The sequence below is a fragment of the Macrobrachium nipponense genome, chromosome 39 (genome assembly GCF_015104395.2).
Source record: "Macrobrachium nipponense isolate FS-2020 chromosome 39, ASM1510439v2, whole genome shotgun sequence".
Classification (NCBI taxonomy): Eukaryota; Metazoa; Arthropoda; class Malacostraca; order Decapoda; family Palaemonidae; genus Macrobrachium; species Macrobrachium nipponense.
In genome coordinates, this window is record NC_061099.1 from 10,621,634 (window position 1) to 10,647,903 (window position 26,270).

General features: G+C 39.8%; 1 protein-coding gene across 2 annotated transcripts in view; it reads right to left on the reverse strand.

Moving 5' to 3' along the window:
- The window catches only part of LOC135210105 (vascular endothelial growth factor receptor kdr-like), a 90,303-nt gene that overhangs the window by 1,158 nt on the left and 62,875 nt on the right, over positions 1-26,270 (reverse strand). The window lies entirely within an intron of this gene.

Consider the following 26,270-nt stretch of genomic DNA (forward strand, 5'->3'; position numbering starts at 1 on the left):
TCTTCTTTCTTTAAATCTTTTAACATTGAACGGTTTCCCGAACATGGATTGGCCCAAACCCAAAGACAAGACAAGACAATATCAAGGTCACATCAGCGTTAATACTTTAAACTGTTCAACGGTGGATAAAAGAATTATGCAGAAAACCTCTACATAAAATGGTCTCATCCATCAGTTCGACCCTTTCAGACAAACTCCACATTTCTCTCCCTTTGAGTTCTAATGCCACATCTAGTGGGCACAGTGCATCTAAACAGCTTCAATCTCTTTTTTCATCCATGCTCAGTATTCACAATTCACAACTCACTTCCAAGAAGGGAAGTTGGCTCAACAGTCCCTTTATACATTTCAACCTGAACTTCCATAGTCATCTCTAGTCTCAATTTAACTGGCGCATGCCGAGCTACCTCCTCTCTCTCACACAACATTAATATATTATCTATATATATATATATATATATTATATTATATATATATAATATTATATAACATATTAATATATATTGATATTATATGCTATATTCTTAAATAAAGTTAAATAAATATATAATATATATATACATATATGGTTAATATATAATATCGGTCTATAATATATATATTAATTATAATGTATACCCACATATATATATATATATACATATATTGTGTGTATCCTATATTACAATGTATCTATATATATGTGTATATATACAACATAAATATATCATATATATATATATAATAATATATATAATAATAAATCTATGAAATATATTATATATGATATATATACTATATATATATATATTATATATATATATATATATGTTAATATATATATATATATATATATATATATATATAGATATATATATATATACATATATATGTGTATATATCTACTATATATATATATATGTATATATACACATATATATCATATATATATATATATATATATATATATATAAAATATAATATATATATAATATATTATATATATATATATATATATATATATATATATATATGTATATATATAATATATATGATATGTATAATATATATATATATATATAATATAATATATATATAATATATATATATATATATATATATATAAAGGTTATTTTGCCACGAAGCAAAAGGGTCCGCTTTTTCATTTTTTTCCTTCGTGGCAAAAAAAACCTTTATTTATACATAGCATCACGTTTTATATACTTCGTGATCAAGTTATTCATATATAAATATATATATATATATATATATATATATATATATATATATATATATATATCATTCTTCCATTGAGAACGGTTGAGACACTACCTGAACACCGTCGTGTTCAGTCGCACTTGTATTATACCAGTTACCTTCTTGTCCAAGACGTCACACTAGAGGACAGCGGAACATACGAATGCACAGTCAACACTGAAGGACGACCTCCCTTACAGACGGCAACGTATAAGTGTAAGAGGTAAACTGTTTCTTCTTTCACTATTTCGAACAAAGAGAATGGCGTTGATGTGTTTTTGCAAAGAGTATGAAACTCGGTCAGAGATTTAATCATTTTCTTCTTCCCCATACGAGTACAAATATAAGTTCCATTTTCCAGAGAGTGAGGATCCCTTCCTAAAGGTCAGCCCTGTCACACGAAACATTACTCTCAGAAAATGGGACAAACTGGTTTGGAAGCTTGAGGTTGAAAGTTTTCCTCCATTCCCCATAATTCAGACAAGCAGCCGGGTAAGTGATCACCTACTTGATGGTCTCATCTTTACTTCATTTTCCCCTCTCCATCCTTTTTCTTTCCTATGACTTTCTCCCCATAATCTCCTCTTTTCTTTCTCTCCCCTTCTCTACTTCAATCCCTTTAACCTGTTGCATTCATCCATAAGGTTACCAACTTTGTACAGTTGATCAAAGTATGACATTCACTATACATAGGTTAATTAACCTAATTCACTACATATTCATTATGTTGACTACTCTTAGCTTTGCCAGTGAAAATACTATGAAATCAGGTGATGCTTAAAGGTCTGAAGAAAACATAAAAAAAAACTTACAGCCCAAGTCACTTGTAAATTTGGGATGTAAGCACAACTTCAGTTAAAGTATGAAATTCAAAACTAAAACTGCCTGAAGCCTTGGACTCCGTTCCAAGCGTCAATCTGAATCTCGAAACTACAATGACCCTTTCGGTCTCAGTTCCGCGTCAGGCAGGACGAGAAAGGCACAACCGTACTTGAGATATACTATGTGACACCTTCTGACTTCGGCGAGCACACGGTGAACATATCGACAAGGAGCCACTCACTCGGCGTCAAATCCTCGCAAGTTCACTTGTACCTGAAAGTCGAAAGTAAGTTCTGTTCATTACTTTCAACCTTTCTGTTTCATGGCAGGGATTTTTTTTAAACAAATCTTCATAGTTCAAAGCATATTTCCCCTGTAATTGTCTCTTTTCACTCAGGATATTCGTTGCAAATTTAAAGATGGTAACACCTTGGCCTCATTAATATTAAGTAATGTGCAGATAGCAGATAAGATTACGAAAGAAATAAGGCCTACACTATTATTTGCAGACGGGGATTAAATTAAACTGCTTCTCCTAACAGGTGAAACGAAACTCAATATAACGAGAATAAACGCCATCGAGAGGCCAAACTCCATGGTAACTATAGGTTGCACTGCTATCGGGTATCCTATGGAGAACATCACTTGGCATTATCAGTCCTGCCCAAACGGTGAACCATGCCCCCAATCATTCAGTGACCTAAAGGTATGAGGGTATCTGGTACTCACACATTTTTAGTAAGTGGCAAAAACTGCCATTATTTCTTGGTTAAAACTTCTTTCAAATAATATCATTAACCATAATTAATGCTTTGGTCAGTTTTAAGATTTAAGTGGGCATCTTTCCCCTCTACCCTGTTACATGTTATATCTTGCCCTCCCCATTCTGTTTTCCTAAACCAGAGGTTCACTAATATGGTTCTGCCATTACATACTACATATGGGGGAACTTTTATTTGCTTACTATACATCGTTTTATAGTGTTCTCAGATTACGTATGCAGTACAAAAGGAGAACCACCATTCATCCGAATGCTCGTTTGTGGCTACAGAATCTGCCAGGATCCTATGTCGGTCTGGAGATAAAGAGGAATCTGAGAATATTATGGTTTCAGGTCTGTTGCTTTTTCTCCACCCCGTTCCCGTCTCATCATTCACCTTTTTTGACATGATAGTATAATCTTTCATTCACCTCTAGAATGATGGATTGCTTTGATGCTAAACAAAAATGTTATGAAAGCTTTCTTCCTAGTCTTTTATTCTCGGTATACCAAAACTGAATTCTCTCTCTCTCTCTCTCTTTCTCTCTCTAAATATATATATGTATATATATGGGGATACAATCCACAATGAAGTAAATTCCTCTTGTAGTTTAAAATATATAGTACTTATATAGGATTAGAGCTTTCGACCATCAACTGTGGTCTTGTTCACTAAAGTGTCACTTTAGTGAACAAGACCACAGTTGATGGTCGAAAGCTCTAATCCTATACAAGTACTATATATTTTAAACTACAAGAGGAATTTACTTCATTGTGGATTGTATCCCCATTTACTTAGAGGTACGACATAGTACCTGGCTTCTGCATGTATATATTATATATATATATATATATATATATATATATATATATATATATATATATATATATACATATATATATATATATATATATATCTATATATATACATACATATATATATATATATATATATATATATATATATATATATATATATATATATATATATATATATATATATATAGTATATATAATATATAATATATATATATATATATATATATATATAATAGATATATATATATAGATATATATATTATATAGATATATATATATCTATATATATATATATATATATATATATATATATATATATAATATATATATATATATATATAGAGATATAGATATATATATATATATATATATATATAATATATATATATATATATGATATATGTAATAATATTTTATATATATAATATATAATATATATCTGATATTATATATATATATTTATATATATATATAGGATATTATAATATATATATATTTAACTATATATATATAGTATATATATATTAATTATAGTATAATATATATTATTTATTATATTATATTATATATATATATAGCATATATATATATATTATATATATATAATATATAATATATATAATCATAATATATATATATATATATACATATATATATATATATATATATATATATATATATATATATATATATATATATATATATATATATATATATATATATATATATATATATTATCCTATATATATATATATATATATATATATATATATATATACTATTATATATATATATATATACTATATATATATATATATATATATATATATTATATATATATAACACACACACACACAAATTATACTCATACGTATATAAATATTTACTCGATTAGGCTACACAACACAATCACTTTTGAATTCATTATACCTTGGGACAAACAAGTTTCCAACCAACGCCCTTTTGGGATTGGGACGTGGGTATCTTGTATAATGCCCCATGGTAGAATGACTGACACAGTGGGCTATTTGTGGTTTTATATTTAAGAGCATAAAAAAGTTTAGTAAACTTTGGTACAACCTGTCATTCATATGTACATACAAGCATACACTTGCCATACACAAACACACATACATAAACATACACACACACACACACACATACATATCATATTATATTTTTTTGTCATTTGTGGTATATATAGTTACGTTAAACAGGAGAGGGTTCTACGTTTTCCAACAAATCTTAAGATATATTCAATATCTTGTTTATTACAATTGAAGAGATGCATTTCAAACAATGCAGCCATTCCACACTAATGTCGCAGTTATCTCCTACTCCTGCTCTCTCTCCTCGACTAAAATAATAAAAAAAATTTAGGAGTATATTTTGTATATTTTCATGTTCATTATTATTTCCAAAAATAATGTCTTTCCCCAGAGTTAAAAGATCCCTTGTCCTTCATGCACGACGGCACCTGTACAATGAAGGACCTATCAAGAACTTCCTACTGCACCGTTAAGGAGATAGACAGTTTCACTTTGACTTGCGCAGCCTCCAAGTTTCTCTTTGATTCCGTCGAGCTTCGGTTCTCGCCCACAGACGAGGGAGTGTTTGATGAAGGTAAAGGATTTCACTTCTTAATCCTAAGCAAAAGGCTCACAGCTGCATTCTTCCCTTAAGCTAGAAGGTGGCCTAGAATTTGTGAAGTGTTAGGATGTCAAGGATGTCAGTCAGGTACTCTCTCTCTCTCTCTCTCTCTCTCTCTCTCTCCTAGGCACGATACAGTCTGTGTCCGCACAATCTCGTTGCTGATAGGCTCAAAGACCCTTTCTTATACTTTATTGAATATCTTGTCCAATTTACTTGCCAAGCTTTATACTGTTTCCTCAATATATCAATGGTCATTGTATATTTATGAAGTTCTGGCTAACACTGATTGTAAGCGAAAGCAAACACTAATATGAAGTGGGTTCTTACAACGACATCTTTCGGAATTATGCAAAACCCTAAGTAGCCGTCGGGAGTCGGGACAATATCTGGCTAACTGGTCGAATGATATTCCCGGATGCATATTCATCAAAAGTATTATATATGGTTCGGCCAGACGAGTGAGAACGGGCGGGCGCACAGTGTACGTCCTGAATTCTTGGTTCTATGATTCGTGCCCAGCAGCCGACGAATTTATCATTGACTGAAAATTCCCCTTCGGTTAACATATATGAAAATATATTAATTCCGAGGTAGAGCGAATTAGATATTAAAGGACATTTGTCACTTAATGCCTGCATATGTGTGTGATATATATATATATATATATATATATATATATATATATATATATATATATAATATATATATGTGTGTATATATATATATATATATATATATATATATATATATATATATATATATATATATCATATATATGTATATATATATATATATATATATATATATATATATATATATATATATATACACACTATATATATATATATATATATATATATATATATATATATATATATATATATATATAGTGTGTATGCAGACAGAATAATTTCCCCTCATTTGCAATTAGGCTTACCAATTTAGTGACTTAGGTGGGCTTGCTTGTTTGTTGTTATCCTGGACCAGTTTGGCTTGCAGGAAGTTCGGGCGACACACATATCAATGGTGGCATCAGTGCATATTTCTCTCCTTTAACTTTTAACCTGGTTAAGACAAAAACTAGCCTCACACTTATACGTGGTTGTATCAGGTAGCAAGAGAATGAGTTCCTCGCTGGACGAGTGGTTTTCGCGCTCGGCTGCCAATCCGGTGGTCCGAAGTTCGAATCCCGGCTCGGTCAACGTGGAATCAGAGGAATTTATTTCTGGCGATAGAAATTCATATCTCGATATACAGTGTGGTTCGGATCCTACAATAACCTGTAGGTCCCGTTGCTAGGTAACCAATTGGTTCCTAGCCACTTAAAAATATCTAATCCTTCGGGCCAGCCCTAGGAGAGCTGTTAATCAGCTCAGTGGTCTGGTAAAACTAAGATGTACTTACCTTAGCAAGAGAATGACACTTTCTATTCTCAAGTTGGGATAGTCCCTGGAAAGGCTTACCCAAAAAGAAGACAATGTTGATGTCTTGTGCCTCATTCTTTATGAGTTATAACTAGTTAGCTGGACTAACTCTTCTTCCTTACTAGGTGTTAAGTTTAATTCCACAACTGAATCTGTGTTCCCAAATACAAACAGATCTTTTACCCAGTATTTGTCTTTTAAATGGATATATAGAGTTTTTTTTTTCTTTTGGAAAATACTGCTCAAAGCTGGCTGACAGAAACTGAAGGTGTAGGTCCATATCTTTTTTTTTTTTTTGCATACATTCTTGATTTAAATGTTTTTCCTGAATATGGTGTAAAAGTGGTTTTCCTGAATATGGTGTAAGTGTAGGGAGCTCATAGTAAACAGGTTGGTCTGTTTTAACCCTTGCTTGTCAAATCTTCAGTGATTTCTTAAATGGCTTTACTTCCTCGGTGTGTTTAAATATATCATTCTCTGTTCCTTGTAGTTTTAGATTAAGTTCATTGAGCTTTGAGAAGATGTCTGCTAAATATGATAGCTATGCAAGCAATTCATCCCTGGTGAATAGCTCTGCCATTGGAGACTTCTTTTCAATTACGAAGATAAGTATCTCCATCCTTAATTCATATGTCCTGGTTAGAACTCTTCCTCGGGATAGCCACCTAACTTCAGTATGGTACAACAAGTGTGACTCATCAGCTCCTATTTCACAGCAAAGTTGTTCGAACAAACGGCTATTCAGTGAACTTCCTTTGATAAGATTGACAAGTTTTACAGCTTTATTTACAACATTTTTCAAGCTGACAGGGATTCCTTTTGCAGCCAAAGTTTCACGATGATTCTAAGTTACACAATTACCTGCAGCCTCTGATATCTTGCTCACAACACCACTAGCTATATCGGTACTTTCATCCAGCATATTCTTCAACAGCCTGGAGGTGTGAAACCAACTGAACTTTCAAATCTTCTGTAATATCCCTAATCCTCCAAAGTGACTCCACTTTGCCTGCTTGGGAACAACAGGGCAATGCACAGGGCTCTCACCTAGCACAGGGAAAGCTATTGACTAAAGAGGATGATAATCCTCATGAAGATCCGCAGCATTGTGCTGACAAACGACAGGAAGTTAGTCGCTGCATTCCACAATGTATCAGAGAAGTACAGCAACGGTGAAACAGCGGCAGGCATCAGAACAGCTGTCAGAAGCTTAAACCAAGTGAGAAGTGAAAACCAGCTGAATAGTCTACCATATAACTTGGGGATTGGCACCTGTAACACCAAAGCTGGCAGAGGTAAAATTCGGTGCCAGCCAACCTCCATATCAAGAAGAGGGCCAGGGAATCCAAGAGGTGCAGCCCCTTTTGCAAAAGGGTGGCGACCAAGCAGTATAGCAAGCCGTAAGTAGAAACAGCCATGATGTTTATCATCATACGTTGCGCAAAACGTGGCCAATGCTAAATCACATGGAAGTGGCCAATAAGGCATCCATTAAACTTAAAACAGTTGTTATATAAGCAGAGAGGTGTTTATACGGAACAAACCTTTGGTCTTAACCCTTCAAAGTCCACCCTGGGTTTTATGGGAAACATTAAAAAATCCTTTTAGTATGTTATAGTATGAGTAAATCCAAGACCTTTTCACTCCTGTGCACTTTTACAAAATTTCCAAAGTAAGCGAAATAATTACATGCAATGAAGTATTCCGTATGGGAGCCTCGGGCGACCTTAGGCGGACCATGCTCATCCCGTATGGGATCTATTGGGCCGTGCGGGCAACTTTTTAAAGTTTATAAATAATGTTGATTCGCCCACAAAACATATGATTATTATTGATGAATCACTTTTTTTTGTTCCACAATGTATAATAGAAACACATATATGGCTTTACAATTTAATTAAATAAAAAAATAAAAAATAAGTATACATTAAATACAAAAATAGTATAAAAATACAGAAAACACTATAAAAAAACTCTAATACAAAAATAGTATATAAATACACAAAACACTGTAAAAAAAAATAATACAAAAATAGTATAAAAACAGACAAAACACTATAAACAACTCTCATAACAAACAACTTATTTCGAAATCTTATGGAACAAAGCAAAACAATTCCTTTCTTCAGTAAGGCAAAGGGCCACCTTGCAATCCTCACACATCCAGCGGGATCTGTGGATGTGGCCTGCACCAGAACAGAACTTGCAAGTCTGCCTCATGGTGACATGCTTTGGCATGTGTAGGGCAGTGGCATTTTGGTGTGTCTCAATACTTCGCACAACTGCCCGTTGGCCCCTTCTTGGCAAAGCAAAATCTATGGTGCCAAGAGAATTCCTGGTTATTCTGAAGGTTGACGACTTGAAGCTTCTGAGCCAATTGGAGATATCCAGACAGAAGTCCTTGAGCGGCTTGGGGTTTTCCTCCAAAGCCAGGCAATCCCTCTTGTACAAAATCCAGGCGTTGCAGATGATCAAGTCAAGGAGGTAAGGAAAGAGCCTCATGTAGTACCTCTTTGCTTTGAAGGGGGTCCTGTACAGGTGTGTCAACATGTCACTCTTGTCAATGCCCCCCCATGCGGTTGTTGTACATCTAGATGACAGATGGGCAAGGAATGGGAACCTTCTTGGCTGTCCTGTCGTACCGCTCCACTGTTCCCATGGGCTCCACACCAACATCAGAGGACAAGATTGTCACAACGCTGTTTGTCCTTCCATCTTGCAGCAAGGATGCCATCAGAAGAGACATAGTCCAGTGTCCCCCTTTGTGTCGCTTTCTTGTTCATCTCCTTCACAGACGTCAGGGGAGGATGACCAACTCGGTTTTCCCTGGCATTGCCCACATACCGGCATCCATACTGTGATCTCAGGTACTTGGCCAACTACTTGTGAAGTAGTTGTCCTGCATACACTGCTGAGTTTCTGGGGTCCTTGATGGTATTCACTAAGGCGACAACAAACTTGGAAGTTACAGACATGGCTTTCTCCTCTTCAGATAGCATAGTATGGTGGCTCACAAAGGTTGTCTCCCCTTGGTACATGAGAATATCATGCCACAACCCAAACCCATCCACACTGGAGCGGCAGAACAACTTGAAGCCCCAATTGTCAGGCTTCTTTGCGACATACTGGCGAAGGTTACCAGCCCTTGTGCCCTTATAGGCGACCATCACTTCATCAATGGAGTGGATAGGAGTCTCAGGAACTTTCAGGAACTCTCTGGTGACCTTGGTGAAGAGGACTCTCACCTTGAAGAACCGATCTTGGGATGCAGCTGCCTGGTCATTGTCGCTGAAGTGAAGGGAAGATCGAATTGCCTTGAAGCGGTTCTTGGACATGAAGTCTGCAACTTGAGGAATCCTGGTCTTCACGGCCCAGAAGTCCAACTATGCTAGGGAGAGGAACCAGGCCCATTTACACGAGGAGGCCAAGGAAAACATGAGATCCTCTTCTGACATGTGGAAGTTGCTGCCTACATCCTTCTGTCTTGAGTACAGGTTGGATTGATATCTGGCAATGTATGCGTAGCTCGGGTGAGGAGTAGTCAAGGACCATGCCGTTACGCCAGTCTTTCTTTGACCGCCTGGGCGAGAGTCGTGTTAACCTCTCTTGGCCTTTTCATGGTTCATTGCCCATTTCGCTTGTGTTTAGTGTGTGTGTGTTTGGCTGATATTATGGCTTCTTCTGCTCCTTCTCAGCATCAACGTATGTGCCCCGGAGCTCAAGGTTTTCCGTGTTCTCGTTTTTTGGCTTCGGCAGCGACTGACCCTCACATGATGTGCAGTAGGTGTCGTTCTAAGTTTTACTACAACGAATCCTTGCACGGAATGCCATGTATGGCCTAAAGAGCAGTGGAAATCGTTTTATGGCAAGAGAGAACATCGGAGGATTCGACTCTTCCTACTTGGGAGGGTTTTTTGCCCCTTCCCGATGCTTCGTCTCCTGCAGTAGTCAACCCCCATAGTAGCGTTGTTCCTGTGTCTCCTTCCTTTTCTTCCATTGATTCGTCGCTGGAGGTATTGGGAGGCCACCAGGCTGATGTTTGTAACGTAGCCCCTTCTCTTCCTTGGAGTTAATTTGATTCCCGAGAAGGGTGAGGATTTTTCATCGATCTCTTTTCTTCTAGAGTTGGAGGCATCCAAAATGGCGGCGATTTGGAAGGAAGACGCTCGGGCTAGGGGGTTCCCCCGTCCTTGGAGGGGTTTGCAAGCGCATTCTGTGGAGGCTCACACTTTCCCCCCCCCCTCCCCAGACTGGCCAGGCCATCCCCCCCCTCCTTCCGGCCTTGTCTTCGTGGGTAGCCGAGGTCGGCCATCTTGTATTGTTCTGCCAGTGTCTGCTGCTGCTTCTTCAAGTCGGAGAGACGCCGTGACGTCAGCCCCATTGATGATGCCACGGGATCCGTCTTCGTGTATTCCTCCGCCAGTGGCGTCTGATTCCCCCTCGGTGCAAGGCACCGAGGGAAAGCCGTGACGTCACCACCACTTGTAACATCACTCCCACCAATGACGTCTCTCCCAGTCGTCTCCTCTGATCTGCCTCTCTCAGCTGTGATGTCATCCCTGCTGCCCAGTTCGCAACATCTGCCTTCCTTGTTCATTGGAGCCTTCTCTGGCACATCAGTCTGAGGTTATATGGACTCTGCTTTGGATGTCTAGTTGGCTGCCTTATCGGTTAGGAGGACTGGTAGGAAATGTGTTGCTTCATTCCGCCTCCTGAGAAGAGTTCGCATAAGAAACCATGGCTGTCTTCCTCTCCCTCTTCCCCCTCTATGCCCCGTCGGCATATCAATTGTTAGAAGGCTGAGGACTTTGCCCTTTGTTCACCTACGAGGGAGGAACAACGTGGACGTGTTCCCGAGAGTGCTTCACGGGCGTGTTACACCCCACACCCCCACGTCCGTGCCCATCAGCGTGTTGCAACCTCCCCCGTCCATGCACGCCATGAGCATGTTGCAACCTCCACTGCCCGTGCACATGATGTAAGTGCTCCCAAGGCCTATTTGTCGCCGTCAGGATCTAAAGGCGCCTGTCAAGAGGTCAAAGGTAGTGAGCACAGAGTTGGTGCAGCAGGAGTGTTTGCCTGCTTCTCTCACTGGTGCTTCCAAGAGTTCAACTCTAGAGGATTCTCCCTAGATCTCGAGTGTTCGGGATTCCCCCCCCCATCTCATGTCCGTACGTCCGCCATGCCCGTGACCATTCATGGACATGTTAATGAGTCATCTGTTGGGGTGAGTGATGTTCCTAGTGTTATCGTGGGTTCGTTTCGGAAGCTGACGCATGGACCCAGTCCAGACAGGTTAGTTGGGGTTTCGGGCTGTTTGGCTGCTAACCCTACCATTAATTTTAGTGGGGAAGGTGCCTTAAAGGAGCCTGCACATCCTTCTCGTCGTCAGTTTCCGTTGACAGAGCAGAAGGAGGGAGACACGCAAGAGTTTTTGTCTTCCTTTTCGGAAGTTGTTGATCTTATTCGTGGGTTTAACAATTTGGAAAGTAGGACTCAGACTCGGTCATCTTACACTCCTTGCTTGGAAGCCTTAGTGGGAGCTACTCAGGACCCCAAATCATTTCTTCAACTTCCTTTGTCGGGGCATGTTCAGGCGATCTTGCAGAAGGTTAACACCTCTGTTTCGGACCAGGACGGTTCGCTTCACTCTAGGGGCTCTACCAAGCTACTACCCCCCACCTCTCATGAGACATAAGAAGTACTATGCTACGAGCTCTGCTTTTTTGTTGTCGCACCATCTTAACCCAGATGTCATTTGCCTGAAGCCGGGATTGACTTTGGAGCAGGTGAGGTCGGTGGCTCCGTCCTTGTCTCCGCAAGCTGCCTCAGCACTGAAATCTATGGCGGCCTCCATGTTGCAGATGGTTTCTTGGCTGGACTTCTGGTCTGTGGTTATTGCCAAGATAGCCTCCAATAGGTCCCTACAAGGGTTGGTGAGAGCATCCTCGCTTCCCAGTCTGTTGCACTCCAGGGGCGAGGCATTTTCATATTTGGCTCACCTCAGTGCTATTTTATGGGCTAACCTTCTTCCGATTAGAAGGGACGTGGCTTTGTCAAGGATGGAGAGATCGCTCGACACTGAGTCCTTGCTGGCATTGAGGAATGGAGATCTGTTGGAGTCCCAATATTTGTTTCCTCTGACAGAACTCCAGAATGCGATAGACCGGCACTGGGCTGACACTACAGACAGACTGGTGCACCAGGCTGTGTCTAAGTCGGAGTCTCATCCTCGGAGACTAGATTAGATTATAAAAGTTTTGGCACAGCCAAGTGCCGGAGCCGAGGTGCCATTCAGTGCATATATATCTTAAAAAAGACACTGTCGCACAAACAAACATGCACACAACCGATCTAAAGTACAATTCATTCATTCATAAAAACTAAACAACAAACCTGCTACAATTAAGAGAACAAAATTGCAATTCATAAAAAGATTAATATTTTTTAAAAACGTCATAATTTGCTCTACCTGAGCACCTTCACATAAAATATCGACAAGAGTCTTATTTGCCAGTAAACAAGCTCTATGTTTGTTTTCAAAATGAGAGCACTCCACCAAAATATGCACCACAGTCAAATTCATCATTAGATACCCATGAGTATATTTAGTATGGCCAATAAGCAATCTAGCTAGAACTATCTCGGACCTTCTATCCATCCGGCTATAAGGCCAAGGATGAACAGTAGACCTAATCGACTTTAATTTAAGATTATTATCTAAAGTAGACCAGTAGGCCTGCCACTGGTCTCTACAATAAAATGTGCCTAAGCCTAGTTGCAGCCTTAGCTGCAGTATCGGCTCGTTCATTCCCAACAATTCCAACATGGGACGGAGCCCAACAAAACCTAACAGAAAAACCTCTTCTATTAATTAAAAGATAAAACCAATCTTGTACTTCTTGCACTAAAGGGTGGCAAAAGAACAGGCTTCTAAACGAGGATGAAACACTCAAAGAGTCGGTAAAAATGGTAAAAACCTTGTTAGTACAAGAACTATAAAGATATATTTAAGAGCAGTCAAAACTGCCAGCAGTTCTGCTGTCAAAACAGAGGAATTAGATGGAAGCTTATTTTTAATCATATTATCACTTGTCACTACAGAGCAACCAACACCATCAGAACCCTTTGAGCCATCAGTATATATATGATGAAAATCACCATGTTCGGAAGCATGGTCCAAGAAACTTGCCCTCGACTGATTACCAGAACTGTTGCTCTTGCTGTCCCTAATTGGGCAGATCTCTAAGCATGGTCTATTCCAAGGAGAAAACTTTACACTGAGGGCAAAATTTCAGCTACTGCAGGAGGTAGTAATCCCACCTCCCTGGCAGAGCTTGCTAGTCGAACTTCAAGCAGCTTTGGCAGTTTAGGTCTATTTGGGGCTCTATCAGTTGGTTCTCTAATGTACTTATAGTTGGGGTTCAGCTTTGACGTAAGTACTCTTGATATGCATCTCAAGCCTGAATTGCTCCCTACAGATAAATAGTGGGGGAAAAACCTGACTTAACATACAGGCTTTCTACTGGTGAAGTTCTATAGGCTCCCGTACAAATACGTAAAGCCATATTATGGACAACATTTAACTTCTGCAGTGTTGTCTTGCATGCACAACCATAAACTTGACAACCATAATCAATTTTGCTTAGGCATAAAACCTGGTACATCCTCAAAAGGGTGATTCGATCTGCCCCCCAATTAAAATTTGACACAACTTTGAGAATATTACGACAAAGCTTCACGTTACACACAACTTCATTAACATGTTGAGTAAAAGTTAATTTTATATCAAATGTAACACCTAGATACTTAATGCTATCTTCATAAGGTAACATGGAACCATTTAAAAACAACATAGGGATCTCTTCCACTGTTCTTAATCGACAAAATTATATAGCTTTGGTTTTTTCTGGTGAAAATTTGAACCCTTTAGAACAGGTCCATAATGTTGCAGCATTAATAGCAGTCTGGATCTTTTGACAAGCTTCGACAGCTGTAGACTTACTACAGATTATTGCATATTCATCAGCAAAGGCCAGACCATGCAACCCAAACAGGAACTTGTTCTAGTAGATCGTTGACAGCTACATTAAAGAGTGTTGGACTAAGGACGCTTTCCTGAGGTAAACCTTCTTCTTGAGGGTAAGCAGAAGAAATGTAAGAGCCCACTCTTACTTTCAGGTAACGTTTTGACAAAAAATCTTTAAGACAATAGAACAAATTACCCACAATACCCCAGTCAACAAGTTGCATAAGGATACCCCCTCGCCAGGTAGTGTCGTAGGCTTTTTCTAGGTCAAAGAACACTGCAATAGTCTGGTTTTGCACAACAAAGGCATTCTGTATCTCCTGAGTAAGGAACATCAAAGGGTCATAAGTACTTCTATTTTTCCTAAAGCCAAACTGCTGATCAGATAAAAGAGTCTTTGAATCCAAATACCACACAAGTCAAGCATTGGCCTATAGTTCTTAGGAAGGAAGGAATCTTTAAAAGGTTTTAAAACAGGTACAATAATAGATATTTTCCAAGACTCTGGTGAAGTTCCTGAAAGCCAAAAACTGTTTAAAATGTCTAAAAGAAATTGTTTTGTACTTCTAGGCAGATTAAAAATCATTGTGTACAACATATCATCTTCCCCAGGAGATGTTGGGGAAGATAACGAGATTGCATGATCTAATTCTTTCATGGTGAAAGGATGATTATACGACTCTGAATTTAAACTAACAGGAGGAACAACCGTGGTACCGTCCCTAATATTCCTGAATGCAGGAGAGTAATGTAGGGCACTAGATATATTGGAGAAATGCCTACCAAAGGTTTCTGCAACTTCTCCAGAATCAAATATGAGTAAGCCATCAATTTTCAATATAGGCAAGGGAGGTGGAGAAAATTTCCCTTGCAGCTTTTGGATTCTGTTCCAGATTAATGACATAGGGGAATCATATTTCAATTCATTTATGTATCTAATAAAGGATTCCCTCCTTGCTTGCTTAAATGTTTTCTTTTGCTTAGCAAGAGCTCTTTTATAGATAATTTTATTGACTAAGCAAGGTTATCTACAATATCTCTTGTAGCAAGTTCTTGTTATCTTTCGGCTCAAGGTGCATGCATCGCTCCACCAAGGTACTAGAGGACGCCGAGGTTTACCAGAAGTTCGAGGAATAGACAGCATGGCGCCACACAGTAATATACTGGTTAAATACTCATAAGCAGATGTTGGGCTCTGAAAATCATTTATCTCTTGATCAACTTCAGTAGAATTTTTTAATAATCCCCAGGCAGCCTCCCCCACCTTCCATTTTGGTAAACATGGAGAAGGAATATTTTTCATATACTTTAAGTGAATGGGCCAATGATCACTGCTATGATCATTCTGGTCTACTACCCACTGGTAATCTAACCTCAAACACGAAGAGCAGATAGTGAGGTCAATGGCTGAATCAGTATTATGAAAAAAATCATGTCTTGTAGGGGAACCATCATTCATTAAAGTGATGTCATTTAAGTCAAGCAGCTGTTAAACCATTAAACCCCAATTGTTGCAGTTTGACTCTTATAGATCATTTAATTCTAGCTGACGAGGATTACCCTGCACATCCTGCAATCTATTTTCTAATGATGAATCAAGGTATAGAGAACAAATTGTGAGCCATTTATAATTGAAAATTTGAACTGCACAAGCCTGCAACACAGTGTTCAAATGAACAACCCTGTGATTAACCGACTTGTGGACTATGATGCCTGTGCCTCCCTGAGCACGTACACCTATCAGGGGTGGAGACATATGAAATGAATAATCAAAACCCAAGATGGGAGTGTGCTCTCCCAACTTTGTCTCCTGTAGACACATCACAGATAGATCATATTCCTTAAACAGAATCCGAACTTGCTCTCTATTTGGTATAAAGCCACGAATGTTCCACTGCATGAGAGCCATTGTTTAGAGGAAGGGATCTTAAAATTATCTACTAATTTAGGAATCTGTGTCCTGGTGAGAGAGATCTTATCAGTTTGACCTGTAATACCTGATCTAGATCTAGGTGTTACAGATCTTTTAGATGATGGGCCTTCACTTGCCCTTTCAGTTTTGCTTTTGTTTTTCCTATGATGGATGAATGACGGTGCATGAGGCAAAGAGGGAGAAAGGACCCTCTTCTGATGAATAAAGAGGGCCTCCATCTCCTCACTGTCATCTCCATGGTGCACTGTAATGTCAGGATCAGGTGAGGGCTTAATGTCAACATGTTGAGATCTGGTTTGAACCCTTGAACCAACAAGGACCCCTGGTTTGACCAGAGTCTCTGCAACATGAGGATCCACACCAGAGGGGGCATGGGAAGTCTGACCAGGGGGGCATGAGAAGCCCCGCCATAGGGCATGGGAAGCCCCACCAGGGGGGGCGCAAGGGTGCCCCACTAGATGGGGCGTGGGACACCCCTCTAGGAGGGTCCTGGGGACCCCCACCAGTAGGGGCCCCAGAATTAGCCAGTATTTGATTGTTGTGCCTTCAAGGCATCTGAATAAGATTTCCTTGCCAACAGCTTCTCTGCCTGTCCCACACTGATGTGTTCAACAATAGATTTTAGTAATGCCTGTTGTTCTTTCTTGAATGCACTACATTTCTTATCACGGGCTCAATGTTCATTCACCCTTACAATTCACACAAATTACCAGTCCAGAACATTCCTTGTGCTCAGACTGGCCACACGATTCACAAAGTTTATTCCTGGTACAAATGTTAGAGGAGTTTCCAAAACCAAAATATTTAAAGCACTGGAGCACTCTCGGTTTATAAGGGCAAATTTTCATAATTTCCCTGTCAAGAACATTTTCTGATGGCAAAAAAAAAACTTATAAATGTTAAAATAAGCATCGATGAGCAGGGTACTTTGAAAACCTTCCAAACCACATCTGGACACATTTCCAAAATTTCTTCCTCATCCATTTCATGTAAATCTTCATTAAAGATAACACCCTTCACATAACTAAAATTATATTGAGGTTTTACCTCTTTTATCATACCCTCAGGATCAAGCTTCAAATTTAGAAGCATTACCGAATGAACATCGGTCTTGGTATGAACTAAAAAACTATTACACCCAAAGCGAGTTACTTCTGGACTCCCAACATTGCCGATCTTCTGGCTTACCAACCACTTCACCTTGAAGAGGTTGCCTCTCTCACCATGTGTTGTAATAATGAACCATTTAGCTGGGTCTGGTGATCTGGAGATTTTACTTATTCTACTAGGATCTTTCATTTCATTTGGTGGTCTATAAATGTCAAGATACCTAGGGACCTTTTCTGCTTCTACAAGACCAACACTCATAGAATCTGACCTAAATTCTCTAAAGGCTCTGTGAGCTTCCGATTCATTGTTGGAAAATATTCAGAATTCAAAAAAACCATAATTTTTGCCAAGCCTATTCCGTAATTCTTTAATGTTCCCAAATTCACAAAATTCATTAAATACTGTGTTATAATTCCAGTCTAAAGGTACTGGTTTCACATACAAAATGCTTGTAACAAGGAGCTCATTTGAAAAAGGCTCCAAAGTTAAAATAGAGGAATTACCAGTTTTTTCCTTGTCCTTATCCTTGCCTAAGTCGTCAACAGAAGGTTTTAATAATGTCTCCATACAACAAAGAATTGATGATTCGTCCAGGTAGCCCCCCCACCCACCATGGAGCCACATTTAGAGGACAGTGTTATCCCATACAGGGCTGCCCTAGGGGTACCAACCAGATATACACCCCACCCTCAGTGCTTAAGGCGTCATGATGTCTGTCGAGATCAGACCCAGCACTAAGAGCAGGGTTTGACATCTAAACTTTCCCCTCGCTCTACCACGTTAGGTACTCGAGTTCTACGGGTGAAGTGGCATACCAACCATCCTCACCCTCCATCAAATCCAATGAACAAGTCCAAATCATGTCCAAAAGCAATCCAAAAGTCATCAACATAAAATCCATACCTTATAGAGGAGGAAGCAGAAGGATGAAACTTTTTTAGTAAAAGGAAAAGGGCTGACTTATTTAGTTGGATTAACAGTTGGGCACCAAGGCCCAGCGAGAAAGCAGTCCCCACCAGGCATCAGGGCCCAGCTTCTGAACCCTAAGCCCCCCATCCTTGGCAAGGCTTCAGCCTCTGAGGGGCTCATTCTCAGAGACGTCTGGCTCCTCCTCCTACCCCTGTCCAGCAGCAGTCAAGGAGATCGTCGCCCTGGTAGGCCGTCGAGGACTTTGAGTTTGGGCAGGCCTTCCCGTTCGACTCAGCCTAAGTCAGAAGATCAAAGCCCCTTTCGCTCTCGTACCTTTAAGTCAAAAAGGGGCCCAAGGGGCAGAGGTAAAGGGGGCAGTCAGTAGGTTAGGTGCCTCTCCCTCTCCTGTGCCAATGGGGGGAGGGGGTGCCTGGTGGGCCATTGGGCCAAGTGGCAGAGTTATGGGGCGAAGTGGGTGGTAGATGTCCTTCCGGTGGGATATATACTGCCATTCAACTTCTCTCCTCCTCCGTCGGACAAGCCACAGATCAGGAAGGCATATCCTCCAGATTCTCTGAAGTTTTTGGCACTTCAGGAGGAAGTGCAGAAAATGCTGGACAAGGGTGCAATAGAGGAAGTGGTGCGTCCGTCCCCAGGGTTTTACAGTCACATCTTGGTGCGCAAGGCGTCGGGAGGTTGGAGGCCTGTGATCGACTTATCCACCTTGAATCACTTCATCAGGAGGACACAGTTCAAGATGGAGACCCCGTGCTTGGTGTTGGCAGCTGTGAGGATAGGTGACTTCATGCTGTTGATAGACTTAAGGGACGCATACTTCCAAATCCTGATCATCCGACGTCCAGGAAGTTCCTTCGCTTCTCTCTTGGGGACAAGGTCTTCAAGTTCAAAGTTTTGTGCTTCGGGCTGACGACAGCCCCTCAAGTGTTCACAAGGGTCTTCTCTCTCGTGTCAAGTCAGGCCCATGCTTAGGGGATCCGTTTGCTAAGGTACCTCGATGATTGGGTAGTCTTGGCAGTTTCCAGGGAAAAGCTGCTGCAGGACAGGGATCGTCTACTTCGGTTCTGTCTGGAACTGGGCATATTAGTCAACCAGGAAAAGTCGAACCTCGTACCCAGTCAAAGGATTCTCTACCTAGGCATGGTCATTGATACAACAGTGGCAAAAGTTTTCCCATCAGATCAGAGATTGGAGAAGTTGTGGGTGGTGACGCGCAACTTCCTGTCAGAATCATATCAGTTCAGCTCATCAGGGGCAGGTTCTTTTGCCAGTGTTGTCTTCCCTGGAGAAGCTGGTCCCTCATGGGCATCTTCATCTTCAGTCTCTACAATGAAGACTAGGAGAGTTCTGGTCTCCGGCGGGGACTCTCCCCTATTAGTGGTTCCTCTGTCTCTGGAACTGAGAGAAGACATTCGTTGGTGGTTGGACGACCAGAATCTGTTGAAGGGTGTCCCTCTGCGTTCTCTTCCATCGGACTTCCTTCTGTTCTCGAACACCTCCCTCGCAGGTTAGGGGACTTAATTAGGCAGCCTCATCGCTTCAGGCATTTGGAGTTTGGAGAACAAGCACCAATATATCAACGTCTTGGAGATGAAGGCAGCCTTCCTGGGTCTAAAGGAGTTTCGGGGGAATGTAGAAGGTCATTCTGTCGTTCTCATATTGGACAACACCATGGTGCTAGCCTATGTGAACAAACAGGGAGGCCTGTTTTCATGTCAACTTCATGCCTTGACCGTCGAGCTTCACCAGTGGGCGGTCAGCAGTTCGGTAGAGCTCTCATCCATGTATATCCCAGGCAAACGGAACGTGGTCGCAGACAAACTCAGTCGCGGGATCAGATCCTGCACACAGAGTGGTCCCTTCATCAAGTGGTGGCAGACAGCTTTTCCAGATTTGGGGGAGACCCATGCTGGACCTTTTTGCAACTCTCTTCAACAGGAAGCTGGAGATGTTCTGTTCAGTGGTTTCAGATCCTTTAGTATTGGCAGAGGACGCATTCCAACATCCCTGGGACAACCTGGAGGTGTATGCCTTCCCTCCATTTTGTTTGCTCCATCAGGTTCTGAACAGGCTAATGAGTTCACAGGGTCTCAGAGTGACTTTGATAGCCCCTCTGTAGCCTCCAGCAGAATGGTTCCCATATCTGCTGTCATTGTTGTTACGCCTCAAGGGTATCGACATCTCCTCTTCCAGGGAACTTTCCCTGCTATTTAAGGGGTTTGAGCAGTCGAGTTCTCCTAGAGAGCTCAAGCTTCCGACGTGGAATGTTTCCTTGGTTCTTAAGAGCTTCACTAAGAGTCCATATGAGCCCTTGCGTCGCTCATCTGACAGGAACCTGATGCTCAAGACAGTTTTCTTCTGGCCTTGGCATCTTCCAAAGAGGGTAAGAGAGCTTCACGGTCTGAGCTTTGAGGTAAAGCACACCAAGGGTTGGGGGTCGATGTCCTTCGAATTTATCCCAGAATTCGTGGCCTAAACCCAAAATCCCTCTGTGCATGATGACAGGTTTACTTCTTTTTCCATTCCATCACTGAATGACTTTGTGAGTGGTGATGCTCAAGAGCATTTGCTGTACCCTGTCCAGGCCCTGCATTGTTATCTTAAAAGGACTCGGCACCTTAGACCAGGGTGCCTCAGACTTTTTGTTAGCAGAGGCCGTTCAATGAAAAAGGTGTCTAAGAATACTATCTCTTTTTGGATATGGGAAGCCATCAGACAGGCATACTTGACTCTTGATGATTCCACACGTCTGTTCAGGCTAGAGTGCATGACGTTAGGGGTATTGGTCCCTCTCTGGCTTTCAAAAAGAACTTGGCTGTACATAGAATGCTGAGCGCTGGTACTTGGTTATGCCAGTCCATGTTCACCTCCTTCTATCTTAAGGATGTTGCCCACAGATCTGCAGACATGTTTTCCCTGGGTCCTGTGATGGCTGCCCAACAGATTGTGTAACTCATAGTTTCCCTTAACAGGGCACCTTTGTATCTTACCTAAGATGATTGCGTGGATGAGAGAATGAGTGAGTTGGCTGGTCTCCTTCTTTCTCTTGTACCTTTCCTTCTTCCTTCGGGCAGTTAAAGGAATAGACACATCATTCGTTGGACTGGTCTGATACAGGTGAGTAAGGTAGTCATACTGATAGTGTGATCATGTAATATACAAATATCTTACCCACTATTTGGTAGCATATGCTCCAATCCTTGGCAAGGAGGGGTTGAGCCTAATACAAACGCTGGTGTCTTGGTTTTTTATTGGACAGTCAAAGTTTCTCTTTGGTTCCCTATACAATGGTTTTCCCATATATCATTGTACGTCACTTAGGTTCTGAGTGGTTAGGTATCAGTTTATCTAGCTTCTCAACAGCCTTCAGTCCCTCTCCAGAAATCATTTCTTCTGGGAGCTGGACTGGTGGGTAGGCCCCCAGCTGGTCTAGGATGTCTTGTACCTCCCTCCAAGTATGAGTCTATCCTATTCTTAAGACCGAAGGTTTGTTCACATATGAACAAATGATAAATTTTCTAAGACAATTTGTATTTTTCATAGCTACAAACCTGAGGTCTTAACATTATACTGCCTGCCTCTAGCCACCCCTCTGTTTGTTAAGTCATCCTGAGTTGGGAAAGACTGGCGTAGCTGCGTGGTCCTTGACCACTCCTCACCCAAGCTACGCATGCGTTGCCAGATATCACAAGATTCCTTGCTTTCTAACCAGATCCAGCTAGGCACTAGCAATTATCCTATTGTCAAGACCTCAGGTTTGTAGCTATGAAAAATACAAATTGTCTTAGAAAATTTGTTATTTTCCGAAATTGGGAATTCCTTACTATGCACGAGTCAGAAATTTTGGCAGTCGGTCTGTCTGTGTAGACTTTACCTAATTTGGTGTGTGTGTGTGTGTGTGTGTGTGTGTGTGTGTGTGTGTGTGTGTGTGTGTGTGTGGCTTTCAGTATTGGTTGTCTTATATGGTAGTCACTGATGCATAGTTTGAGAACCTAATTTATTAGATACATCATAAAAGCCAACCTATAGTCTTTGTGACATACAACACACCATCCTTTCTCTTAGTTTTAGTTATGCACTGTATTTACCATAATAAATAAGAAATGTGCACCTTATTTAGCATCATAAATAAGAAATAAATGCACAATAAATAAACATGATTTAGTATAATGAATAATGCATAAATAAACAATAAATAAATTCTGATTGTTTGAATGTATTTTTATCATATAATTTACTAAACATATGCACAGTATTTAGCATAATAAATAAGAAATAAATACATAATAAGTAACACATAATAAATGTGATTTGTTATAATAAATAATAAGAAATAAGTACACAATAAATAAATACAATTATTTGTAGATATTAATACCGCATAATATACCAAATATATGCACAATATTTAGTAGAATAAATAATACACAATAAATGTAAATGCACATAGGGCATATGGGCATGGCGTGATATGTGCTAGTTTGTTTGAATTGCCCAGAAAATTGCAAATGGGCGCCCGTTCTCACTCGTCTGACCTAACCATAACACGGTGAATATGCGTCCCGGATGCAACAGTATTGCCAAAATGATGAAATATCATCATTACCATGACACGCTTACTTAATATTAAAGGAGGCAGTGATTGCGCATAAACATAAGAATATTATTTTTAATTAAGGGCATTATATTAATAGTACATAAACGGGAAGAATGATAATGTCCCAGGTATCTTTGATATACCAAGAGGTAATTCCTGGCTTTTGAATTCGTCCAATTCTTTTGCACGTGAAAAAATGCCCTAATATGCTTTTTACAGAGAGCATAAACTTAATCTATGTACTTTCCTTTCGAGCTTGCTTTTATATCTAACATATTTATCCAAGTTTCATGATGAGGATAACCTCATCTTGACTCGATTTTTCTCAAGTAAGGGTGTGGGTTGCTTCCCATTCTATATTTCACTTCTTTATCACCTTCCCTAATTAAATTTTTTCTTCTAGATTTTCTATAATTCTGTTCCTTTTTTTTCTTGTACATGTAGCTAATTTAATAAAGGGGAGGGTTAAAGAAGTCCTGAGGGAGAGTTTACAGGAAATATTACGCATGTGTTTCTGGGGTTTGCTAAATTTCCGACAGTGGGATTCTCTGTATCTGATCGTCTGTTGGAGAAAATGTGGTGGGGTCAGCCTTTTGTGAACAAAGATTTTATCTTTTTTTCTTTTTGTTAGTTCAAGATAAGAAGAGAGACTGGCTTGCTCTGAATGTTACATGTCAGCTTGATGGATCAAGACTGGATTTTTGTCAGTGTCTGATATTTCTGTAGAGTGGAATCTATGTCTATGTAATGACCCATTGAAATTACATTACGCCAAAGGAAAATAACCTATCATATTTATCAAATCTTAAATTTTTCTATGCAGCCAATTTTATAACTTGAAATAAGTTTTCATTATTGATTATATATTTATTTATGACTAAGATCATGTCGCCAGATTATTCTGTTTACAGATTTTAAAGAAATTGGTACATTTGATTCATCTCATCATAACCATATTAGTACCTTTGACGTTGCAAACGCCAGCAGAAGACATCAGGGGAGATACGATTGTATTGGAGATGTGGACAATTTTCATGGGTAATTATACCCTCTGACAGCAGAGAAACGAGAAACATTTATCTCGATGGTGAGAATAATCAATAAATAACTGTTGGTTTACCTTGCGCACAGTGCAATTAATTGCACTCATTACGCTGCTGTAAAACTAATATGGCAATCGTCCTTTTCATTTTTCCTTCACCTTCATCAAAACCATTTAACCGAGGGTCATAATACCCGTAATGCGATCATATCAATGATCCCAATTGATTTTGCTGTACATGGACTAATGGTTAAACTAGCCCTAATAAAAATCAGATCCTCTCTTCCATGTCCTCCCACCTTGTAGTACAGATACATAGAATGTAATACACCCCTTCCTCTTTGATAGAGGCGAACGAACATCAAATCATTTTAGAATATTTTCTTTTGTGTTTAAACTGTTTTATCAAGGACAAACAAGGAGCACTTGATGTTCTCTTTGATTTAGCAACAATCACTGTTCCACAAAAGCAGCAATTTCCAAGTGATATAACTTACTTGGTCCACATAGTGCAAAGGTACTATGGCACATAAAGTCCGATCCCTTAGCCATCCAGAGATTGAACGCGAATCCGCGACTATGAAACACCAAAGCAGTTGAACAAGAAACTAATGGAAGACCCAACAGATGTCGTGCCGTAATTGCATATGGGAACAGGAAGGAGGAATGGGAAGCAGGTATTTTTTCTTCAGCAGACAGGAAAGTCTCCATATTCTAATATAGTTAAGAAAGTGATCGTAAAGTTTCTTTGGTTGACAATACTGGGTTTGAGTGTAAGATGTGTTGTTTAAGAAATATACGAAATATATATTTGAGAATAAAAGTACTCAGGAAGTCAAGAAACATATCTGCTTCCCACTCCTCCTTCCTGTTCCCATATGCAATGATGGCGCAACATCTGTTCGGTCTTCCATTAGTTACTTGTTCAACTGCTTCGGTGTTTCACAGTCGCGGATTCACGTTCACTTTCTGGATGGCTAAGGGAGCGGACTTTTATGCACGATAGTACCTCGTGTCTGCCTACCTGTTCCATATCATAAGAATGTTCTCTTTGTAGTTCTCAAGGAAAGAAGAAACATGCTGCCAAAAGACTACAGGAAAGTTGAGATGGTTGGAGATGCTTTCACTTTCGATTGTTCTTACTTCGGCCCACCTCCCGAAGACATCATCTGGACAAAAGTTTGTTTTGTTATGTATTTTTCAACCCTGAACTCTGCTCTCAGTCACTCATACTGTCTATATGCTAGTGGGAATGTAACTAGAATTTTGTAATACTCAGTTTATTTTTTATGCATGCTTTGTTACAGAAGGGTATTACAAGTATATGAAGCTTTTCTAACTATGAAAAACTTATTTTTTCCCTCTTGTAGATGACTACAGTTTTATTGTTGTTTTCATTGTAGTAGACGAAACAAACCAGATAAAAAGTTTAACCAAGTGATTCAAATTCTCAACAGGATGGTCAGCCTCTTCCCGGTAATTTCGGTGAATTCAGGGAGAACAACCAGACCATGACGATCCCCCACCTAGATCCTACAATCCACACGGGACATTATGTATGCGAGACTGAAAGGTGGGGCAGATCTGTAAGGGGATTTCTCACTTTATTTGTGCAAGGTAAGTCTCTCTCTCTCTCTCTCTCTCTCTCTCTCTCTCTCCTCTCTCTCCATATAAGCATAGAACTAGTCAACACACGGACATGTGTTTCACAGTAATATTTTTTAAAACTTACTTTGGGATCAAACCGTAGTCTCTCAAATCAAAGGCCAGGGTGCTACCAATTAATACACACAAGTCGTAGAAAAAGCTGGAACCCAAATTTCTGTACCCAAGGATTTTCCTGAGCAGGGCAGGCTGCTGCCTAACATTCCAGAGAATTCTACCCACCTGGTACGGCCTGGCCTTTCCTTTGAAAGAT